This window comes from Coturnix japonica, chromosome 1, assembly GCF_001577835.2.
Source record: "Coturnix japonica isolate 7356 chromosome 1, Coturnix japonica 2.1, whole genome shotgun sequence".
NCBI lineage: Eukaryota > Metazoa > Chordata > Aves > Galliformes > Phasianidae > Coturnix > Coturnix japonica.
In genome coordinates, this window is record NC_029516.1 from 62,013,117 (window position 1) to 62,026,622 (window position 13,506).

A 13,506-nucleotide genomic window follows, 5' to 3' on the forward strand; every position below is an offset into this window, starting at 1 on the left:
CTGGCTGAAGCAGTGGACCTGCAGGGATGACCCCAGGCAGCCATATAGGCTAGAGCATCCTTCCTCCACCCTGCCTCTGGCACCATGCTGCTTTGCTGACGTGGCTGCTTGCCAGCGTGTTAGTCTTCCAAGGCTCATTACACTGAAGCAGCTCACTCCCCAGCCAAGTTATTAGGCTCAGTAGTTCATCTCCTTGCTGGTGCGGTTTGTGTAGCCTTCAGGTTTGACTGCTGAAATTGCTGCTTTTGTTTTTCCTGTGCTGCTATCACACAGACTGGGGACACTGCCACACTCCCTCCACCACTGGGGTGAGTTACTATGATCTGGACAAGCTAGTATTACACAGCATCATTTCAATTGCAAAGATCTACTGAGAGATAGCTTAGGAAAGGGTTATTTGCATCACAAGCCTTCCTCAGATCTCTCCTGTGCTAGTTACTTGTTGGAGCATCTGCATTGGCTTTTTGCACATTGTGAAAGCTGTTCTGTGTAGGAGCTTTCTATTTGCCGGTGGTTGGATAGTACCTTGTACACGCTTAGTGAAGTTAGCAGGCACCTCTGTGATCTGTTGCAATGTTAGCTGGTAAATAAGGTTTGATTTATTCAGTTTTTCTGAGTAGTCTTCACTGCTGTGTCTTTCCATGCTGCTTTCCCAAACGATTATTGCCACTGCACTGCACCTCTTGCCTTTGTGCATAGGCAGCTCTGATAATGCAGCTGTCTCACTGTATGCTGTTATCAGCTTGACGCATCACAGCAAGACCTCCAAAGCCTCCCTGGAATTTCTGGCAGATATTATCTCTTCCCAGGTATAATACATTACCTTTTAATAAATCAGTATGTGCCCAACCTTAATGACCCAGGAAAATGTAATGTTTGAAACTGATGGTATCCTTTTTAAAGAATTTAACCCAAGATATGTCTTATGCAAATTGCAGAGTGTGTAACAGTAATATCTTCCTTGAAATGACTGAATGGTCTGCCTCCAGCTTACAGGAGATTTGCTTTTCTTAAAGGCGCAGTATATGGAACAAGAGCTCCAACCTTCCCTTTTCATCGCCTCGTACACCAGAAAGGGCACTTGGGTTCATATATTCTCTATGGGCTATTTTGCTGCTACACAGTTTAAAAAATGCAATTTTGGAGTTATGCACTCCACATTCACATAGTTATTCTTACTGCTACACAAACAGTGCTCCCCATTTAAAGGCCATAAAACTGCCCTCGGTCATAGTGTGGGACACACATGAGTCCTGCTTCTGGCAGAGTTTGGCCTTAGTGTGTTACGGGTTGCAGAAAAACTTGTAACAGATTCCATTACACATATGGATGTAAATTTGTCAACCAGTAACAGGTATAATGGCGTTCAAGGAACACGCTGTTCATCTGTTAGGAGGTCTTCTTGGTTTACTGGAATCTATGAAAGAGTTTAATTTTTCATACCCTTCATTAAAAAGGACCACAGGGAGGAGAAATCATGAGTAAGCAGAGCCATAAATATATTACAGATGTGTAGAGGTTTCTTGGGGGACTGCAGTCAGAAATCATTTGCACAGAGCTGTCTGACACTCATGCTAGTTTCCCGTGTCATATTCATGACACAGGGGTATTTCCTCAAGTTATGTGGAGGCAGGGTTGCAAAGGGTGCATGCATGAGGCAGATATGAAGGGTGGCAGATATACCAGCAGACTTGGCCACTAGCAGAGGAGAAGATATGTTTTCACAGAAAGGTTTTGAAGACTAATGCTGGTCTGGGAGATTTCTCTGTCTTTATGAATTAAGAAGGTGGAAACAAAAAAATTCACTCAGCAGAAAGCACAGGATTTTTCTTACACTCCAGGAGTTTCCAGTTTTCATGGCACTGAGTGAAAAACACCTCCTTGACACCCCAGGTGCCCAGTATTTACCCACCATGTAACAAATCGTACCACTGTGTACTCTGAAACTACAGTCAATCCATAAAGAAATAGAAGAGAAGGTGAAATTTGCCCCATCATTTCCTGAAGGCTGAGTGTGGTAAGCGTACACATCGTAACCCTCAGATAAGGATGACCATCAAATCTCCCTTGTCCACATGGGATTCCTAGAACTGGAAACTACTTTCAGCCCCTTGGCTCATCTCCCACACACTTCCAACATAGCTCCTTGGCTTCCCTCCTGTTTTGGGACTCCCCAGGTTGTGTCAGGCAAAGCTGTTGATTCTGATGTGTGCTTTGAATGGGCTGCCTGCAGTTGCTCCAAGGGGCCATGACACAGGGGGAAGCCTGGGGCACCTACCAAGGCCTCACAGGTCCACCAGTGCTGTCCTAAGGCTCCTTTGTCCCACAGGCTGCTCCCAGGGTATGATTGATAGCAGCACTCTTTCACCCACTTGGAAAGCAAACACTGATTGTGAGAAAACAAATTAGAAGGGAATATTTGATCAGATATGCAGCCTCGCCTTTTTGTCAGTGAGGAACACATTACTGCACCATGAAGGAAGGCTCTTCTGAGAGCTCTTTACTACACTTATTTTTCAAGGAAGAGATGCAAAGTGAGTCCCAAGAACACCAGGGCTTCTGAGTACAAACTGTTTGTGCTCAAAAGAAACAAAACAAAACCCCCACAAACGAAAATAAGAATGAAAAGAAGGTAAGAAAAAAACAACCAACCAAACAAACAAAATCCCAGCCCAAACCACTGTAGATGTTTCATTGTGGCATTTCTGAAATAAAGCATTGATTTTTCAAAGCAATGTTTTCTAATCTCTTTCGAGGTTATTACTCCTTTGAAGTTTACAAACACTGAACACTGGAAGATAGAAAACTACCCATAATTTGTCCCTGAAGTATTCAGATCTTTGTTGTTTTCAGGATGAATCTCTTTGGCACAGCTTGTGAAGGAGGAAACATTCACACAGTGCTAAGCATAAAAAGGTGTATGATTTTGCCAATTTTTCCCAAAAACTCTGGTGTGAAACAGGCTTGGGAATATTGTTTTAGGAAGCTTGCCTTGGATGGGAAAAAAGCCTTCAGAAAACAAAAATAGTTTCACAGCAGGCCATAACAGGCGAATAACTAACAAGATAATCTTTGTAACCCTCTCACTACTAAGAAACAAAACTGTCTAAACAGATTTCCTTAGTCAGATTGTCTGGCTTTATGTGTTGGAAGTAAGAAGGCCCTGTTATTCTTGTTTCCTTTTATAGCCTATGGGAACTCTTCCTTTGTGCCCAAAGTGCTTCTAACCTGTGTAAGGGAAGCTAAGATGGAGATCTAAGGCTGGGTTGGATGGGGCCCTGGGCAGCCTGATCTAGTATTAAATGTGGAAACTGGCAGCCCTGCCTGTAGCAGGGGAGGGGATGGTTGGAGATTCGTGATCCTTCAGGTCCCTTCCAACCCAGGCTATTCAGTGATTCTGAGACCCCAGCTCCTGTAAACAGAGACAGCAAGTTATTGATTAGTAGGGAAAACACTGGTGGGGAGGAAATGTTAGCAAATGTCTATTAGTGAATCTAAAAATGTGTATTTTGACATAACTTCTGTCAGGAGTGCTCCTCAGGCGTGGTATGTTTAAAATCAGAGAACTGTGAAGATTCCAAGATACTGGGGGATTCAGATGAAAGATGAACAGTCCTTTCTCATCAAAGCTCAGAAAAGGATCATTGGCTCCCTTGTCATCCGTGTGTCCCACTCACTGAAGCAGACCAGCCAGCCTGCTTGGCAAGGAAGTGGAGGTAGGCTGAGGTGAGGGAATTAGCAGCACTCCTGGAAGACAAGAATAGGCAGAGGCAAAAAAACACTCAGGTGAGGTCTCTGCTCTGAAACAAGGAGGATGATGAGTTCTTATCTGCATTTCTCTCACCCTTTTTGGAGGAGTGAGATGCACACCCTACTATTCAGATGTTACCCTTTCCCTAAACTCTGGAAGAAATGGACTGACATTTCTGAAATATTCAGTGGACCATTTGGGAAACCATTTCCCACCTGAATCTGTGTGAAGAGCCCCTTTCAAATCTTAGGAGATCTGTACAGCAGCTGAGAGAGATACTTGGATGAATATCATTGTCTAAGTGCAAAGGACTTTGCTACTTTACAAGCAGTGTTTGAACAGCACAGATAAACAAAATGATTATCTTAAAACAGATTGACTCTTTCTTTCTTTCCTTCACAGAAAGGACAGCTAATTAGTCGAGAAACCCTTTTCTGCTACACCTAAAAGTAAGTCAGTCTTATTGAAGAACTTTGATTTTTTTCCACTTTCCTTAGAATTATGGTCATTATAACTCTGCCATCTGTAACTACAGTTGTAGAAATTTAAAGCTACCAAGCACAAAAGATCATTCCATCTTTATATTTAAGCATGACACTAACTAACAGACATGAAAAAGTAAACAAACAGCAGAAGTCAGGAACAGGTCATAAAAACAGAACTTAGAGGTTACATGCAATTGCTTGAAAGAATAAAAATTGGCCTAAATCAATTTATTGTGTGTTTACCGCTTTCCTGCTTGGCACACAGTTCACCTTTATTTATTCACCAGATACTTGAAAGCAGCTTTGAGCTCTGATTTTACAGGAAAGGAGAATACTTGCAGTATTGATCCAGCAATTTCAGAGGGCTGTACTTACATTACTTACATCTCCTGTGTTTATATTTCAGTAGAAAATTTCAGTGCTCAAATGACATGGATGTTTTTATGACAGAAATTTCTACCTAGAATTTCTACCATGTCACGTAACAAATTCATTTTACAGATGAGTTATTAAGAAAAACAGCATTACTTAAACACAACTTCCCCCTCCCCCCCCCCTCCTTTTTTTTTGACCACCCATACTTTATACTAATTTTCTTCCTTCCATTTAGGATTTCAGCTCGTTTTCTGCTTTAGCACATCATTCATCCTCTCTTGAACTACACTGGTGGGCTGTCTGACATCAAAGGTATAATAAAGAAGGTATATCAATAATCAAGGAAATTCAGTTAATGAACAAACTGCCAGGCTAATGTAAGTACTTAAAAATACAAAAAGAGCCATTCTCTCTGAAGCTATTATTTTTTCCTATTCCTCTGTTTGCTTTAATAAGAAATTAAAATCCATCATGTTCAGGACATTGGAATATTCATCATTCTGTCCACTGGAGAGCTGTGCTTAAAGCTATATGGAATGGTAGAAAATAATAACAGAAAGCAGAAGCAGCGCTCATTTTTTCCTCAGTGCAGAATATTGGAGACTGAATCCTCATCCAGTCTCTAATTAGATATTTGGGGGAAGTTTTTCACACTGAGGGTGGTGATGCACTGGAACAGGTTGCCCAGAGAAGTTGTGGATGCCCCATCCCTGGAGGCATTCAAGGCCAGGCTGGATGTGGCTCTGGGCAGCCTGGTCTGGTGGCTGGTGACCCTGCACATAACTGGGGGGTTGAAACTGGATGATCATTGTGGTCCTTTTCAATCCAGGCCATTCTGTGATTCTATGATTGATCCTGATATATACCTTCTGAGAATATGGCCCTGGACCCAAAATTAAAACAAGTCTTCTCCAGAGGTTGTAATTATATGCATTATCATCAGAGCTTTTATAGGTAAATTTTCATATAGGAGTATGACATTCTCTTGGAGAAAAAAAATAAATAAATAAAAACAATCTGAGATTTTTTTAAGCGTTATTGCCAGGAGAAGATGGCATGTGCTCTTGTGTTACATCACCTTACTCCTACAGCAAACAGACAGCAGGCTGGTGTTTTAGGTAACTACCCCTTAGCAGGACATAAGTAGCAGCAATCCCCTTCTGAGTTGGTCTGTGCAGCTCCCAAGTCCTTCACATTCAGGAAATGATGTGGCTTTGTGGAGCCACAACAGGGGAACTGGCTTGGCCACAATGGGCTTCCTATTCGGAAACAGAGTTTCAGTTTCAAATAACTGCACTGAAACACTTCCCTGGTATAGAAAGAGGTACATTGTGTTCAGCTTATTTCCCAGAAAGGTGAAATAGCTTTCTCTGATCAGCCCAGATCTGACCTCACAACACCACCATTAACAGCTGTAACAGCTATTCTGTAATGGCTTGGGTAGGTAGGTCTTGACTTTGCTTCAGTCACACAGGCAAGAACAGCACAGTCATACCCTACCCTTCAGCTAGACTGGGTGAGGTTTTCTTCCTTGCACCAGGATACATCTTTCTCATGCTCTTATGGGACTGAACTCTGGCTGCACAGAGAATAACCCGAGGAAAGAGGTGTCCAGTTGCTTCTTGAGAGGCACTTCTTTACAGCAGAGCACAGCTGCGTTGGACATCGTCTTTGGGTTGTGTCTAGAACTGTAGCTTTGGCTGCAGGGTTCCTCTGATTATTGGGCAGCTCAGAGCTGCACAGCAGTGAAAACTTGTAATTTTAAGGCCTCAAGATTGGCTTCCTAACTGTTGCTGATGAGCTGAGTGGTTTTTAAACAATGTTCAATGATACCTTCAAACACTTGTTCTTTAAGAAACCCAGCCTGTGCTCTTTTCCCATCCATTCATAAAACTATTAGGAACCTCAGAGCAGTATAAAGGCCTGATTTCATTTAAAGTCTCTGAGACCATTAGGCCTGCTCAAGTTAAAGTTGCTAAAACTGATTTAGGCTTCCTTATCCCTGACAGCCCATTTGATAGCTATCAGTAGAGTTCTCCTTTCTCTGCTGTGCCAGGTAAATATGAGCCTGATAATGTGAAAGAACAAGATGGCAGCTGGATCAGGACACCAAGTCAGCCTCTGCAAGAGAGGCTCCCATGGGGAAACCTGCCATTGGAGCCCCTCAGTGACAGTGTAGGGAAGCATCCAGACCTGGCACAACCTCTCTCCTATGCTGAGACTTCACAGACAACTGAGTGGCTGATCAGACCCATTGCTGTTCCCAGAGTATGGTGTCCTGAGGATAACAAGGAAGGATAACAAGTGGTTAACTACAAATCTGTGTGATTTAGGAGTTGGAAAAGACAAAGTGTGAACCCATAGTGAGGACTTCCCACCTTGGAAACAAAACAATTATTAAATGGGAATTAGATGTTACACCAGTATCAAAGAATCATAGAAACACAGACTGGCCTATGTCAAAAAGGCCCTCAAAGATCACCTAGTTTCATCCCCCTGCCATGGGTAGGGTTGCTAATGACCAGACAGGGCTGCCCAGAGCCACATCCAGCCTCAGACATGGACCCAGTAAAGTAGGTACTTTCAAGAAATGCAAGAAACCAAGATACAAGCCCTTAAAAGTTCAATTTAGAAAATCCTAATTCAGTGAGGATGTGTATAGGTCTGTAAATACACGTGTGCTAGTGGAGGGAGCATCACAGAGGCACACACCTCTTTTGAAGAATTTGGACTTGAAAAGATACTGTAAACTTTTTTTTTCAGTTACATGTGTGTGAAGTAGTAAAAAATATATATATATAATGAAACCTCTCAAAGAGAAAGTGCTCAATAAGAGGCAGCAACGGGTAAAGCTGGGAAAGGGCTTTTCACAGCTCTTATTTCCAGCAACTTGTAAGGCATGGAGCTGCCCAGTTATCCTAAAAGAGTCATCCAATTTGTTTCTCTCAGGGGAAGGTTAGTGTGCTCAAGTCCAAAGGATTGGGAAATGGTTCTTTGCTGAGAACAGGTATCTTGCCCTTTCACGCTTCCCAGATGATGGATCACAAAAGTAAGGAATGAGAGTGAGAAAAGTCTTTAGAAAACAAAGGAATTAACCTACCAAATTCCTGTTAATTACAGATATTTTGCACTGACAGGCTTTTAGAAGGACTTAGAACACCTACATATCTGTTGTAGGGTGCTTATTTCCAAGCTTTTCCAAAAATCTATGTGAAGTAAAATACATATATATTTTTTCCCATGCAAACTTCTTCATATGGAAACCTCAGCAACAACAATCTATTCTGTCTTTTTGTTCTGTTTTGCTTTGTTTTTAACCTCCCCCCCCCCAGATCCATTTTGATGTGTGTTTGAAAGCCCTCCAGGCATCTATTTGCATTTTCCAGAAACTTTGGAAATCTGGCCCTGGCTTACTTATGAAAATGGGTCTTAAGCTCTGGAATTACTGAAGCGTTTTTGAAATTCTACACTCACTGTATTTTAAAATATATTAGACTTGATTCTGATGCTTCAGGGGACAGGTAATCCCCACCATCCCACCATTTTTAATGGAGATGAAGTACTGTACAGTAGGAAAAAATTGAGCTTTTAGAAGTTATCAGCAAGGGCAAAATATGAAGGGGATGATAGAAATATGTTGATAATAAAATAGTAGGTATGCACTTCGGTGCACTTTTGTTAGTTTTACAGGTGAATGAGGAACTGATTTATAAACTGAAGGTGATTAAATACATTGCTCATGAAAACAATATATTGCACTGGAAATGATAATCGTAATAAATCATGTGCAACAGTACCATGATAGGTCCTTCAAATATTGCTGGTTTATGAGCTTTATGGAGGGACACCTTACTGTTTTAAATTTTTGTGTCACACCTTGAGAAAGGAGCTTCTGCTATGGCAAAAAGCACGTTGCTTAAAAAAAAAAGAGAAAAAGAAAAGCCAACAAATCAGAGCATGAAAACATTGTTGGAATCACAAAGATCATAGAATCATAGAATCACAAGGTTGGAAAGGACCTACAAGATCATCTAGTCCAACTGCCCTCCCGTTACCACAGCTGCAGCAAACCACTAAACCATATCTCATAGCTCCTCATCCAGATGCCTCCTGAACACTGCCAGGGACAGCGACTCCACCATCTCCCTGGGCAGCCATTCCAGTGCCTGACCACTCTCTGAGAAAAAAAAAGTTCTTTCTTATGTCTAATCTAAACCTCTTCTGGTACAACTTGTGGCCATTTCCTCGGGTCCTGTTTGTTGCCTGGGAGAAGAGGCCAAGCCCCTCCTCATCACAACCTCCCTTCAGGAAGTTGTAGAGTGTGATGAGGTCTCTCCTGAGCCTCCCCCAGGCCAAACCATCCCAGCTCCCTCAGCCGCTCCTCATAAGATTTGTGCTCCAGACCCCTCACCAGTTTCATTGCCCTTCTCTGGACACGTTCCAGGGCCTCAGTGTCATTCTTTTAGTGAGGAGCCCCAAACTGAACACAATACTTGAGATGCGGCCTCACCAGGGCTGAGTTCAAAGATTTCACAATGTTTCTGCATTTTACAGAAGCATATTCTTGTCTGAATCTTCCTGATAGAGAACGGCATGGAGTTTCAGGCATCAGGCAAATTAAATCCTACGTTAAATATCATACCTCCTGGAACTGTGTATTTCCAACTTAAAATCTTTTTCCTGCCATTCACTTCTACTTGAAAACAACAATTGTTTTTCTTGTCATTTTTTCCTTTCAAGTGAGAGGTTTTTTCCTATCCTAAACCAGATCTTCAACAGAAGAATAGTTTTAGGTAGCTTGATCTTCAGATGTTTCCTTGGTCTTCTGAGTTGCATTACTGCCAACAATCAGCTTCTCTAGGGAAGAATGATGGGAGTTCCCACAGAGATGTTTATTTGTTTTAGCTGATATCTGCCCATACTTTATCACAGCTACAGCAATCCATTTTCAGCCTTCTACAGTGCTTGAGATTTATACTGACGCCTTCTTTCCAGGATTTGGAAAAAAATACCATGCAAAATACATGCATAAAACTTAATAGTCAAAGTGTTTCTTTGTGATTCAAATTAAAACTAAATATCTGAAGGCTAATATAGATTATTTCTCCCTCTGAGTTACATGACATTTAGATTTCTTATTTGCATTTTGGTTTTGGAACTGTCAAGGTTCAGGCCTTTCTTGTGTTTCTTTGTAACCAGGACAACTACAAACCTTTCCCCCAGTCATCCCCCCTCCAGCTCCCCCCCCCCAAAGAAAGCTGAGATTCTTGTGCAGTGATCTACCAAAGACAGAACTTAAAGGAAAATGCTTTACAATTTATGGTTTGCTGCTGACCATGCCAGATTGATTTAAACAGGCCAGGGGAAACTGTAAAACCTGATTCACAGGTATTCATCCAGCCCTTATAATCTTACAGCTAATGCACAGGGGTGGGGCCCGCCTTTTCCAGCGTTTCACTTGCACACATATGCACACCATAGATTTCAGCATAGTCCTCCAACTGGATTGAATGGAGCTTCATAATCCCTCTCTGAAGGAGGAAAATGATTGTATATAACTCAAGGAAAAACAGAGAATAAAAGTTATTCATTGATTAATGACAGGTAGAACAAAAACTACCTTTCCTGTGCAATAATCAGAATAATATATATCATAGAATCATAGAATCATAGAATGGCCTGGGTTGAAAAGTACCACAATGATCATGTAGTTTCAACCCCCCTGCTATGTGCAGGGTCGCCAGCCACCAGACCGGGCTGCCCAGAGCCACATCCAGCCTGGCCTTGAATGCCTCTGGGGCATCTTGGCTGATGGACCTATAACAGCTGAGGGTGAAGAAAGTTGTGCGATGCTTTTGCACCTCTCTGAAGGACACACCAATTGCAAACACAGCGTGACTGCAGGGAAGTTGGAAGAAACTACATAAAGGTTTTAGTTGGCTTTACCAGGGTGGAAGAAGCAGGAGGCATATGTGCTTATGATGAAGGCAGAATGTTTTCATTGCTTATAGGATACACCAAAGGATAACTCACACCATCTATTCCAGGATAGACAATAGGCTCCAAACCCTCATCTTTAATGGTTTCTGTGTGAATCCTTCCCTTTCAAGCATGCTTCTCCTCTTTTAATGCCCGTTTTTAAGAAGTTCCTTCTATATTGTTGCATAGGATGTAACTCATTGTCATTCACTCCTAATGGAGAGGAATTTGGTCTGGATTTTCTTATTTTGTTTGAACTGATTTGGATTAATTATATAGCATTGAGTCCTGAAACCTACAAGTCTCTCAAAGCATTCAAAATCTACCATATAAAAAGAAAATTGAATATATTTTGCATCTTGGAATATCAGACTTTTGGATTTCAAGCTTTTTCATTTATATCTAACACCAAATGTCACCAATACTCTACAAACAGCCAATAACAGGATCCAGAAACCTGGAAGAGAAATGAGGACTTATTGCTCTTCAGGCTCCAAGAAATAAGTACTAACTGAAGAGAATAACAGAAGTAATAAGAAAGAGCTTGAAGAATGCACTTAACCTAAATTCTAATTTGATGACTGTTTGCTTCCCCTTAATTTCAGACAGCAGATTTATCTTAACAAAGAAAAAAAAAAAAAAGCCTCTTGAAATGTTCATTTTAAAGGAAAGCAAATACACTGCAGGACATAAATTAACCCCACTCCCCCAAATTAGCTTGTTTTTCTGCTTGTTGAGTATCATTTCAGATTTATTTGCTATGGAACCAATTCAACAAAATACTTAGGCGCATGCCTAGCTTTGATCATGCAAGCAGTCCCATTGAGAGCATTCACATCCTTAAATATATGGACACAGTTAAATAGTTTGCTGAATCCAGACCTACTTTATTTCTTCTCAAGAAAGCATTTGCAGAGACAGGGTTGTTTTATTCTGACCATGAGGAGTTTACTGCAAATACATGGTACTGAAAGCTGTGCTGATTGCTTGTAGCTGCTCATACAGAGCTGTTTCTGTTCAGAGTGAGCTTGATTTATACTCAGGATTAAATTTAAAGAGCCCAATGAGAAATTGGATTTCTCAAGGTGAAATGACAGTGGAAAGGGCAGTGCTAACAGAAGATCAGATCAAGAAGAGGAGGAAATTAAGGAACCTCAGGAACATTCTCTTCCTGGTTTTGGTCAAAAAGACGTAATTCTTGGAAAGCTTACATAACCAAAAAGCATGTGGGCCTGTTTTCTCCCTTTTGTCATAGTTAAGAACATATGTGCAAGACTCTGTGTGTGCATGCTTGTGTAGTACAAGGAGTTCGGTGTGTGACACTCGGTGCCATCATTGAGAGCGCCTTTTTCTAACTGCCCAGGATACTTTAATTACTCTTCAGTTAACAGGTAGTAGGATCTGTATGAGAAATCTGTCTCCAAATACACCAAGCAGTTATATAGATCATAAAAAGAAACATCTCTGGTTAGGTCCATGGCATTTCCACAGAAGGTAAGGATGTGCCTGACTGTTTTACTGGATTAAGAGCCCATACCCTTCTCTAGCCACATACAAAGGAAGGAGTGACTCAAGGTGAATAAAACACATCTTACTGAGGATTATATATAATGTAATTAAGTTAGGAAGCGATTGGGGAAGGAGCTGGGTCCGAGGAACCACCTGCCCCAGCAGAGACATCCCACAACAGCACAAAGTCTTGCCCTCAGACGGTTTAGTTTAGCATCCCTCGACCATACCTTCCTCACACAATTTCTAGGGAAAAAACCTCTCATTCTTTCAGTGTGTCTCAGAGAGCAACTAGGCTGCTATGTTACGCAGTGAAGGAATTTATACAATCCAGCCTTATTTTATGGCTGGATTTGAGGCCAACTCCCTCTCCCCCTCAACACCCTTTTTTCCCCTTTTTAATGGCCATTGTCATCTTCACAGTTGGAGCTGGCCTTGATCAAATGCTACATGTTTACACAATCCCAACCATACAGCCAAGTTTCTCTATTTTTACACCACCTCACCTTTCCAAAGAGTTCAATTTTTAATGTGAAAAATCACTCATGAAATTGTATTTGATGTCCTCCCTGGACATACTGGTTCAGCAACCTGTGCAAAAAGTGCCCTGAAAATTTCATGTACTCTATTTTGAAGAAGCAGAAATGTGTTATCTTTAGTGCCTTTAAAACCTAAATTACATGAGGGAAAGAGGGAAATGAAGACATTAGAGTATTTGAAATGTCAGCGCTCTTTCTAGCTACAAAAACTGCCACAACCAGCAAGTGAAACACCCAGCCAATACCGAGCAGAAACATTTTTTATACCCCTTTATATATGCTCTGAAAACCTTCACCAAAAGCCTCTTAATCATCCTCTATATCAGGGTGATATTCTCCCTTAAATTCAGACTTCCTGACAGGAAATAAGATAGCGAGTGAACGAAAACCGAAGGGTTGAGAAGCTGATCAGAAAGCTCCCTCTCAATATAAAATTGGGTGTTTGATGTTCTGCGAACACCTGGAGTGGTAAACAATACAGTCCCAATGACTTATCAGGTACTTGTTTTCAGTAAACCATTAACTTCTTGAAAAAGGCTTTTTTTTTCCTTCCAACAATAATTGGTTTCTCAGATCGCTATCCTTCCTTCATACGAGCTCCAGAGGAGGCTGGATTTTGAGAAAGGATCTTACAGGAGTTTTACAGCTTCTATTGTGTTTACTGGCTTAAAGAAAAGAAAGGAAGTGGCAGCATTATGAGCACAGCACTTCTCAGGAGCTTTACAGGAATATTTGGCTAAACATTTGCAACAAGCAGTCTGTCTGGAAAATGCAGCTCTTTTTTTCCTGCTAGTAAATTATCTGGCAACAATCTTTATTAATACCCTTGAAAGTAATGGCTAGAAATGCTTAGTGCGAACTAATCTCA